The sequence below is a fragment of the Oreochromis niloticus genome, linkage group LG3 (assembly GCF_001858045.2).
Source record: "Oreochromis niloticus isolate F11D_XX linkage group LG3, O_niloticus_UMD_NMBU, whole genome shotgun sequence".
NCBI classification, from domain to species: Eukaryota; Metazoa; Chordata; class Actinopteri; order Cichliformes; family Cichlidae; genus Oreochromis; species Oreochromis niloticus.
In genome coordinates this window covers 79,575,662-79,586,532 of record NC_031967.2, presented here as the reverse complement: position 1 = coordinate 79,586,532, position 10,871 = coordinate 79,575,662, and the positions used below count along the sequence as shown (strand labels likewise).

At 41.0% G+C, this 10,871-nt stretch overlaps 1 long non-coding RNA gene across 1 annotated transcript; it reads right to left on the bottom strand.

Moving 5' to 3' along the window:
- LOC112846133 (uncharacterized) lies at positions 1 to 4,871 on the bottom strand. The gene is made up of 3 exons (XR_003218974.1): positions 4,753 to 4,871; positions 1,144 to 1,260; positions 1 to 649 (listed from the first exon to the last, which is right to left on the bottom strand). It is a non-coding gene; the product is annotated as an uncharacterized LOC112846133 (long non-coding RNA).
- Positions 4,872 to 10,871: the final 6,000 nt, after the last annotated feature.

Below are 10,871 nucleotides of genomic sequence, written 5' to 3'. Positions count from 1 at the left end.
TCCACTTTGGTTCTTGGAGGATGGCCTTATGAGCCATTGTTTCAATGGCAGGCTGCATGTTGTTCTTAGGTGGTAGGAAGTGGGAACCATCCTTGTAAAAATGTCAAACAGGTCATCTTCATCATTTTCATCCAATGTGCCCTGGAGAGCCTTCTCAACAGCTGATCTCTCAACAACAGGGAGATAGTTGAGAAACGATGTAATCAGGATGTCGACATCAACTGAGTCCACTCCATGGATGCAGGTAAAATGAAAGCCTCTGACAGCCTCACTGAAAGACACCATGGTCTAGTGAGTCTTTCACCCATATCAGTCCAACTGCTTGTCATTCAGCCTCACAAAAGTCTGGCCTCAGCCTTGGAGCTTGTTCAGTTTCACCTTCACACTGTTCCAAAAATTGCTCCCAAAATACAGTGTAAACCTCCTTTGACACCCCAGCATCATCAACAGCATTTTCATTTACAAAGTTCATCTTTAAACTCACACTGATGATGCTACTGTCCATAAATACAGCCAAAAGATCATCAACAACCTTTATCCTGCAAATTGATACACGTCGGGGGCTCTGTGGATCTCCTGAATTTGATGGGGAAAGTTGGCTGCTTGAATCAAAAGGCAAACCTTGTGTGATGAAATTCAGTCCATGATCCTGGGTACAAGACAAAACATGCACATTCAATAAGACATGTAAATGAATTATATGTTCTCAATATGGTTGAAATGTATGTGTCTAATATTAGTTGTCTCTCCATTCCCAAACCACGGTTGCCCTGACAATGAATATATAACATGACCATTGTTACTTTTTGAAATGTTTTGGCCTGATGGAGCTCCTCCTGTGTCACAGAAATATAATACAAATGCTCTTTACATGCTGAGTATGAGACTCACTTCTGTGAAAAACAGGTAGAGACAAAAATAATGTGTCACTACTCTGTTATGTAAATAATTTGATTTCAAAAATACATTTTCTGTTTAATCTCATCTTAATTTTAAACACCAGAATTGTCTCTCAACTGAAAATATCCTTTTAAATAAAATGGACCCACAAACTGCCACATCCTCAGAAAATGGTGTGCCAAATTGGCATTGCTACAGTATGTAAAGATAGGTGTTCATGGTTGCCTGAATGATAAATCTTACCTGTGCAATCTGGGGTGCTTCCTCATGTATGGCCTGCATATGTGGTGTGAGTAAGACATTAGCTGAAGACAATGAGGGCAGGAAACTATCCGTAGGTAATCCACTTAGGTCGTCATTCTGAAGGAGGAAGTAGTGCATTAACTGACAGCAGACACCTTAACCCTTCAAGTTTATGAGAATCTTCTTTAATCTTCTACCTCAACCTGTTAAAAATCATGAATGTTCTTAGGAAAGTCTGTAAAATATGTCAAATAGAGATTAAGAAACTGAAAAAAACCCACCTCTTTATTTTTAGCCTACATGTCTCACTTACAAGAGTAAAAGGACATATTACAGTGGAATTCCACAGGTTTTTATCAGGTCTTTATTTTATTACTGCTGCAACAAAATCAAGCTTTAAACAAACGAGACATTAATTCTGATTAATGGAAATCGAGCAAGTGTTAGATTAACTCTTGTTTCTTAGTCGTCTCCCTGGATAAATGACAGCATTCGCTGTTTAAAGCATTCCTGTCGCAAGGTTGAGCGACGATGGAAGAAAACCCGTTTACAGGTTCATCTCCTCCACTTAAAGGACCTTTTAGTTGCATTTAACACTTCAGTTCGTGATGTGAGGGCTGCATATTTCTCAGACCTTGTATCAAAGAGCAGAGGTAACCCCAAGGTACTTTTTGACACCATTAGTGATATTGTTGCTCCTGCTCCACCTGCTGTTTCAATTACCTCGGATGAAGATTGTGAAAAGTTTCTTTCTTTCTTTGATGAAAGAGTTAGTAATGTCAGGAACAATATCTCTCCTTCTGTGTCTCTCTTGTCTGCTCCAACCCCACCTAGGCCTGTTATTTTAGAAAGATTTTTACCTGGGTCCTTACCTGAGCTGGTCAAATTAGTTAATTCAATGAAAGCGTCCTCCTGTTCTCTTGATATTTTGCCTGGATCTTTGTTTAAAAATGTCTTTCAGTCTATCAGTCCCTGTGTGCTTACAATTATCAATACTTCACTGGTTTCTGGTCAGATCCCTGGTTATTGTAAGAATGCTGTCATTCACCCTCTGTTAAAAAAAAAAAAAGCCTAAGCTTGACGCTTCACTTCTTAGCAGCTACAGACCAATTTCAAAATTACCTTCATTGCTAAGATTTTAGAAAAGGTTGTTGCTAAGCAGATTATAGCTGTTCTAGATGAATACAGCATTCTGGATAAATTCCAGTCTGGTTTTCGTAGAGGTCACTCTACTGAAACTGCACTTATTAGAGTCTCCAGTGACATCCTGATGAAATATAAAGCAGGAGAATGCTCTGTCCTGCTGATGTTGGACCTGACCTCTACCTTTGAGACTGCTGACCATCACATTTTGGTAGATAGGCTTATCTGTGTGAACGATCTTTTAATTCTGAATACAGGTCCTCTTCTGCTTCTCTTAAATATGGTGTGCCACAGGGCTCTGTTTTGTGGCCTTTATAGTTTTTGCTGTGTATACTCCCTCTTCAGCACTTTTTGAGCACTTTTAAAGCTATTTCTTATCACTGCTATGCAGATGATATTCAGTTGAATATCTCCTTTAAGCCCCAAGATGTTTCCAAACTACTGATTTTGCATAGGTGCTTAGATTAGCCTCGCCTCTGTCAGTGCGCCCCAGGGTGGCTGTGGCTACAATGTAGCTTGCCATCACCAGTGTGTGAATGTGTGTGTTAATGGGTGAATGTGTAAAGCGCTTTGGGGTCCTCAGGGACTAGTAAGGCGCTATACAAATACAGGCCATTTACCATTTAAAGCCTCTGTGGATCATTTGCAAGTTCTTCAGAATGCTGCTGCAAAGCTTCTGACCAAATCTTCTAAATACTCCCACGTTACACCCCTGATGATCCAGTTGCATCGGCTCACCATAAAATTCAGAATCCACTTCAAGATTTTGACTTTGACATTCAGGGCTCTGCATGGACAAGCACCAACCTCTATCAGAGATCTTTTACATCAGTACATCCCCAGCAGGTCCCTGAGGTCATGTGATCAGGGCTTGCTGCTTGTCCATCACACGAGGCTGAAAACAAAAGGCGATAGAGCGTTTGTAACTGTGGCCCCCAGACTCTGGAACTCCTTTGAGCCTGAGATCTGTAGACTCACAGTTTCCTTTAAAAAACATCTGAAAACGCATCTTTTCAAAAATGCCTTTGGTTGAAATCTGTTTTAGCTTTTATGTGAAGCACTTTGTGATTTTTGTCTTGAAAGGTGCTATACAAATAAAATCTTACTTACTTACTTACTAGGGAGACAGGTCGGAGACCGGTAGTATTATGGAAAAACACTGAAATGTACAATACAATGGGCAAGTCCAGGAGGGGGAAAAAGAGACCTCCACTCATGCTGGGCTCTGTTGCGGAATCAGTTTCACCCTGGTTCTTTTATTCCTCGGGCATCCAGAGACGGCACCGGACTCCGTAGTCATTTTCACAAAACCTTTATTCATCTTCATTTAAGCATGCATCTTCTAGAAGGGGAGACGTGCAAGGCCGGTGTCCCTCTGCAAAAATCTTCCCTCCTTTGTCTGTGAAACGCAGTTTTGTAGAAGCGACCCCATCATAAAACCCCCATGGTGTGCTGCAAACTCTGTGTCTGTGTGTGTGTATGCACGAGCACATGAGTGCCTGTGTGTGCGCGTACCTGTATGTCTATGTGACTGCACGTGAGTGAGTGTGCATGTACATGTGGGTGTGTCATAATAGTCAAAGCACTGTGTGTGTGTCTCTCTGTACGTGACTTCCTGCCGGTCATAAAAGTAATCTCCTCACCCAAGCTACACCAAATTCCTTTAAGCAACATACAAAACAGAGTTGACATATTACAAACACTGAGACCCCCACTCTGCATCCACGGGGCCATTGGCCTCTTGTTGTCTTACATTTACAGATAAGCATGTGGAGAGTCTCCTGCAAATCTGCTTCTAAGTTATAACAATTATGAGTTTTTATTAAAGGTACAAGCATCAGCATCAGCAACCCCCAACTGTAGCTTCCTGTCTCCTTTTATGACAGCAGACCCCCAGTGTCAATAAATTCCTTTCTCGCCAAACAATGACACACACTCTCAGGCCTACAGCTAAGCCAAACTGAAACACAGACAAATCCTTCCTTATTCCTCTGATCTAAACAAATTTTACACATTATATTCTAATAATTCTTTTCTTGTACTCACAGCTCCTATGGGAGGACGGCATGAGAACAGAAAACAAAAAACTCCTCTGCACAAAGATCACATAAATGTCCACATCACAACATCATGAAGCACGTGACAAGCAACAGGGATGGGTAAGGGGTGAGAAGTAAGCCGATGCAGACACAGCCATCCTGCCCTGCAGGTATTCATCCAGTGCTGGGCCAAGACCCGCCGTCCGACTCGGCCTTGGAGATAAGCGTACGAGGGCGTTTGGAACGAAGAGTGTAAACACAGTTTGTTATCAGGGGAGAAATTCTTTGTTATGTTCAGCTCCAGCCTTGAGACCGCAGCTGGCGCCGATATGGTAGCCGCATGAAATAATGGTGGTGTTCTTGCTTTAGTGCGAACCACTGCATGTCAATTTTACAGTCGATCTAATCTCCATCACTGGTTCCTCACCATTCCCGTTGGAGAGCCATGAGCCTCTCCTCGATGTTATCCAGCTACACCGAGATGTTATCCAGTTTGCTCACAGAGCATGAGTGTTCACGACAGCTGTGGCCTCTCCAAGATGTCATCGGTGCTGCATCTGATGAGCTCATTCTGAGAAGCCACGGCTCGCTCAATCATTCCAATCAACATAGCGGGCAGCCTTGTGGGGATTTGAACAGTTGTTTACACTTTCTTTATTCTTCAATAAGTCAGGGCCAAGCCAGTGCCAAACAGCAAGAACCCTGTTATCATGGTTCCAAATAGATACATGTCGTCAATAGGCTCTCCCAACCCAGGCTTCTCGTTGAGAAGATGGTGTCAATTGCATTCAGGGACCAGTTGAACCGTATTAGTCTGAGGTCCCTTTACTACGGTTCGGAGCCGCGGACCTTCAGTAACAGTAATAAATCACTGCAATAGTACATTCACGTAGTTGTAAACAGCATGATAATATATTAAGTAATCCAAAGTATTCAGAATACGTTACTCTCGTTGAGTAACGTAACGGAATACGTTACAGAATACATTTTGGGGCATGTATTCAGTATTCTGTAATGGAATACATTTTAAAAGTAACCTTCCCAACACTGCACACACACACACACACACACACACACACACACACACACACTGAGTACTGATACTAATCATTCGCTCTCAAATCTGATATAAATGCAACATTTGTAAACTCCATGAAGCATCTCTGTGACCTAAAACAGAGAATCTGCTGTTTCTGTATACCTGACATTCTTGTGTTTAAGGTTTACTAAGAGATGATGTTCCTTTGGTAAAACTGAGCTGCTCACATATCTTTGACTTTAATAAACACACTGATTAGAGACAAACACCAGGTGACTCAAGACTTTTGCACAGTAATGTCTGACTTGCAGTGATTTTTCTGGAAAGAGCTGTGTGTGAGGAAGTGTTGTAGATCTACACCTGTGTGTGGATTGTGATCACTGAGGCGTAGCTGGGCCCAGCAAGCAGTGAACACACCAGTCAAACAAACTGACTGTCACGGCTCGGGGCAGCGGCCGTGTGAGGTGAGGAAGGAGGACTCAAATGCAGCACTTATTCAGATGCGAGGGTGGTTTATTAAGGATACTGAACATAAAGTGGGGATGGCACAACAGAACTAAGGATGACCTAAACTGGGAGAAACTAAACCAAGAAGTAGCAAACCTGAACATGGAGGGAGGACAGCAGGGAGAGCACGCAGGGTGACACAGAGGATGAACACAGACGACACGACGAGGAGCACAGGCAGACACGCAGTATAAATACACACATCAGGTAATCAGGAAATGGCACACAGGAGGGGACACAGCTGGAACTAATGAACCTAGTGAGACACAAATCTACAAAGTAAAACAGGAAACACACAGACTGTTTTACCACACAAGACTCGGGGACCCGAACAGCGCACAGAGGGAAGACACAGGTAGGGATGATGGAGACACAAAGAACAAATACAAAACAGAATAAACTAGAAACTAATAATAGTAACACAAAGCGCTGGGTCACCAACCCAGGACCATGACACTGAAGGTCAAAAGAGGTCGAGAACAGCACAGATCACCCAGTGTGAGCGCACCCACCCAGGAGTGTGCACCCACAGACACTCACAAACTGATAACTGTTATCACAAATATCACAGCAGGTGTAAAACACCTTTTCTGTGGCTTTTAATCTGAAACTTTTCTTAGAGTCATTAAACTGTATTTCCCCTTTCCTGGCCTTTTACTTCAAAACTGTTTAGGAAGCTGCTAATATTTATTTCTTCTTTCTAATATGTTTTTCTGTTGTTTTTCTAATTAACCCTTTTCCAGCACATTTTGCTTTACTTTAAATGACGAGCTTTTAATGTGAAACTTGACTTAGAACTATAACATCATATTTTCTTCTTCTGTGTTTTTAAATATTTTTCTCTTTGGATATTGCATTATGTTTATTGACATATTAAATCAAGTTAACCTTTAATATGAAACATTTCTGGTGTCACTGTCACATGTTCCCTTTTCTGGAGCTTTTAATGTGACATGTTGCAGCTCTGGTACTCTGTGCTTCCCTTTTCTTTTAATATTAAACCTTTGGCTTGAGCTACTGCAGCTTTTCCAGACCACACTAAATGATCACACTGCATCTCTGACATATTTGGGTTTAATGTCAGGGGATGTTTGTGGATGAAAGTTATGATAGATGAAAGTTTTGGTAGGACACATGATGTGGACAGTCTGGTAATCCCAGAATATCTTAATGTAAAAACTCCAGACAGCTGTAGAGAAAGTTTCAGATTAAAAGCCCTGGAGTGTTTTACATGTAATTCTGTTGGATTAAATCTGACAGAGCTGATTTATAAACACTTCACTGCCAGGTATCAGGTGACCTGCAGAGACTGATCCTACAAACAATCCACATCTCAGAAACCAAAACCAAACTGCACCACAGTGATCAGACTAAACCTTCCTGACATGAACACAGCTCCTCAGTAAAAACTATGAACCAGCAGAGAGACTACACCCAGCACCATACACCACCTCTCTGACACAGTACACCCTTGAGCAGGTGGTGTCCCCATAAACAGTCGTCTAAATGTCTGAGAAGCTCTGATTATTTACTATGTTCAAACAAACTGAGTGTACACAAACGTCTGAGCTCACAGTGACAGCTGCTGGCACAGTTTGGAGCTGTGTGGTGCTGTCATGTCAAGAAGGATGAAAATGTGTGGGGATGTTTCCAGCAGGGGTTATAACCTGCAGTTAGCAAGGTGTGCCTAATAAAGTGGCAGTGTTTATGTCACAGTGCAGCACCATCAGAAAACGGTGGTTTACATCTCTGTTACAGGAAACCTGAAGAGTTAAAACACAAGAGAAGAAAATCTAAACGTTACACAAAGAACATAAAAGAACTAAACTTCATAAAACTTCACAAATGATGCTTTAAATGAAAAATAAATCCCTGTAAATAATTCAACAGGTCACATATTAGAACCACCTTAACTAAAACTCTGTAGCCGGTCACTGTGGTTTGTCCCAGCAGCTCTTAGGAAACAAACTGCTAACTTCAGTGTTAGCACACACTGTTAGTAAACTATGCAACACAGAATTCAGGTTTCAGTTGTGTTAAGTTGTGAAGTTGTGATGAAAGTTTTCTTACTGACACAGGTGGGATGGTCAGGCGTCCTCTGTTCCTGCACCGTTCATGAACTGTCACTTATAAAATGCTGCCAAACATCAACTACACTCAATAACTAAACGTGTGCAGGTTAAAGTGATGGACGCCCAGATCTGCACTCCAAATAAAAACAGACTAAAGGTGTTTCCTTCAGAAACAAAGACAATATTTACAAAGATCTCACAGGTAAACTGTGAGCGATCACAGCAGCATCTCATCCTGACTAACAGCTTTTAGATGCAGGGAGAGCGTCGTGGTTCAGAGGTGCTTCAGCAGATGATGAAGGCCTTTCTGTTGCATTGTGTAGTGCTGTGGATGCCATGATGGTTGACTGGGTCTGGTTCTACTGAACTCAGAAACACTTCTGAGGTATTTACACCTGAAGCCTCATTTAATGTGAGTCAGAAACAAACGGCTCACCTGTGATTAATGGATGTTTCCCTGCATTTATATTTCCACACAGTTTATTTCTTACAGCAGGAAAACTGAACAGAATGTATGTAAGAGGTTAGAGTGAGGATGACGTCACTTAATACAGAAAATACATGTTTTTCTGTGTTGATGATGAAGGACTTCTTTAGCGCTGTAAACAGCTACACTTGAGAGGACAGAGGTGATTTCATGGATCAATAACAATGTGTTTATCAGCTTTCATCATCGCAGTGCAGACATGACGTCAGATCTATCAAAGTGAAGGCCGTCTCTCTGATGACGTCACAGAGTCGTTCTGTCCAATAAAGTATCTCAGAGGGGGGCCAAGATGGCGGCGCTGTGAACGGTCTGTTACAGAACTCACTCTGTCTTAAAATTCCTTTAAAAGCAGCAAAGCGAACTCTAAGGTGAATGCTTCTAGCTGTATGTGATGGCAAAAAACCTGGGGTCAAATAAGAGAGCTCTTATCACTCCTACTTCCTCCCCGTCAAAACCTTCTGGTAAGGAAAGAGTGATGGAAACTGACACAGCGGAAAGCATTATTACGACGCTCAAGATGGCTATCGAAGAGCAAGGAGCTAACATCGAGAAGAGTATTAGCGACCTGAAGGTTACTATTAACTTTATCTCAGAAGATCTCAGGGAGCTAAAAGGAAAAGTGTCTCGTACTGAAGTAAGGGTGGATAAAGCAGAAGAGAAAATTCAAACACTGGAAAACAAAGTGCTGGAGTTGTCTCGATATAAACGAAGATGGAACCTGCGACTTCACGGGCTACCTGAAGAAGAAGGAGAAAACGTACACAGCAAGGTTATTGAAATCTGCCAAAACATGGATCCTGACCACCGTGATAAGTTCCCGGAGGTACTTGATTCAGTCCACAGGATCGGTCAACGACGTGAGTTCTGCGCCACTGCATCGCGCCATAATCTTGCAATTTACCATGAGACACTTTCGAGACATCATCTGGAAGGCGGCGAAGCGGTCTGACTACCTGAAGACAAGGAAGCTCCATTTCAAAGAAGATCTCTCTCCCGAGGACCGAGAGAGACGCAACCAGCTATGGCCACAGGTGGAGAAAGCACGTAAGGAAGGGAAAATTGCCTGCTTCGTGGGAGCCCGTGCTTTCGTGAACAGAAAAGAAATTCACTGAAATCTCTTCCAGTCCTGTTGTGGATATACCTCAAGGTCTCGTTTCCCTATTGTTCTGAAGACTTATAGTATGCTGTTGCTGCCAAAATGTTTCGTGAAGCACTTTTTTAGACAGAGTAGTTCTGCTCTCTCTGAAGCTTACACACTCTTCTCAGGGTAAAAAGTTAATTTACTTTTAAAAATTTCATCTTTATCCTTTATTTCTTTTAATGCTCGAAGACTAAGAGACAATACCAAAAGGAAAGCTCTGTTTTTATATTCTAAAAGTTTGAATACTGACTTTTGTTTCTTACAAGAATCCCATTCTGAACCTAAGGACACTAACTTCTGGAAATCCCAATGGGGCGAAGATTTATGGATGTCTCATGGCACAAACCATTCAGCGGGAACTCTGATTTTAAAGCATAAATTTAATGGAAAAATTATATCTTCAGAAACTGATCCAGAAGGACATTTTATTTTGCTGGTTGTTTTTTTTAATGATCAGACCCTCTTACTGGGTAATATTTACGGCTATAATAACAAACAGGAGAATATTGACCTAATACTTGTTGTGAATGAAAAAATTGAGTCTTTAATAAGTAAATTTGCTAATCTAAAGATTATATTAGGAGGAGACTGGAATCATTCACTCAATAACATGATAGATAGATGGCCAAGTAAAAGTCAGGAAAGTAGTAATTATATGTTGGATTTTATGAATGAAAGAGACCTAATTGATATCTGGAGACGCAAAAATCCAACAATTAAGGAATTTTCATGGAAAAATAGATCTGGCTCATTACAGTCTCGTATTGATTATTGGCTCATTTCTGATCCTTTATCCGAATATGTTTCTACGTCAAAAATGTTGCCAACACCCTTGACAGATCATAAAACAATTTTTTGGGAGATATGTTTGTATGCCAGTAAACCGTCTAAAAGAGTGAATTCATATTGGAAATTAAATAATTCTCTTTTACTGAATGATTCTTTGGTAAAGGAAATTAAAACAAAAATAGATGAGTATTGGAACAAGGCATGTGTTGAAAATGCTTTTTGTAAAAATTGGGAGCTCATGAAATTTGAATTGAGGTCCCTTTTAATGAAAAGGGGAGCTGAAACAGTTAAAAATAGAAAAAAAGAAGAGTCAGAAATAATTTCTGAAATTATCACTTTGTCTAGATCACCTGATAATTTATCTGAAGATAACCGGAACAGACTTCAAATTCTACAATTAAAATTGGATAATATATATATTTACAAGGCAAAAGGTGCCTTTGTGCGGTCAAGAAGGAAATGGCTTGAAGAGGGAGAACAAAACTAGCTATTTTTTCAAATTAGAAAAACG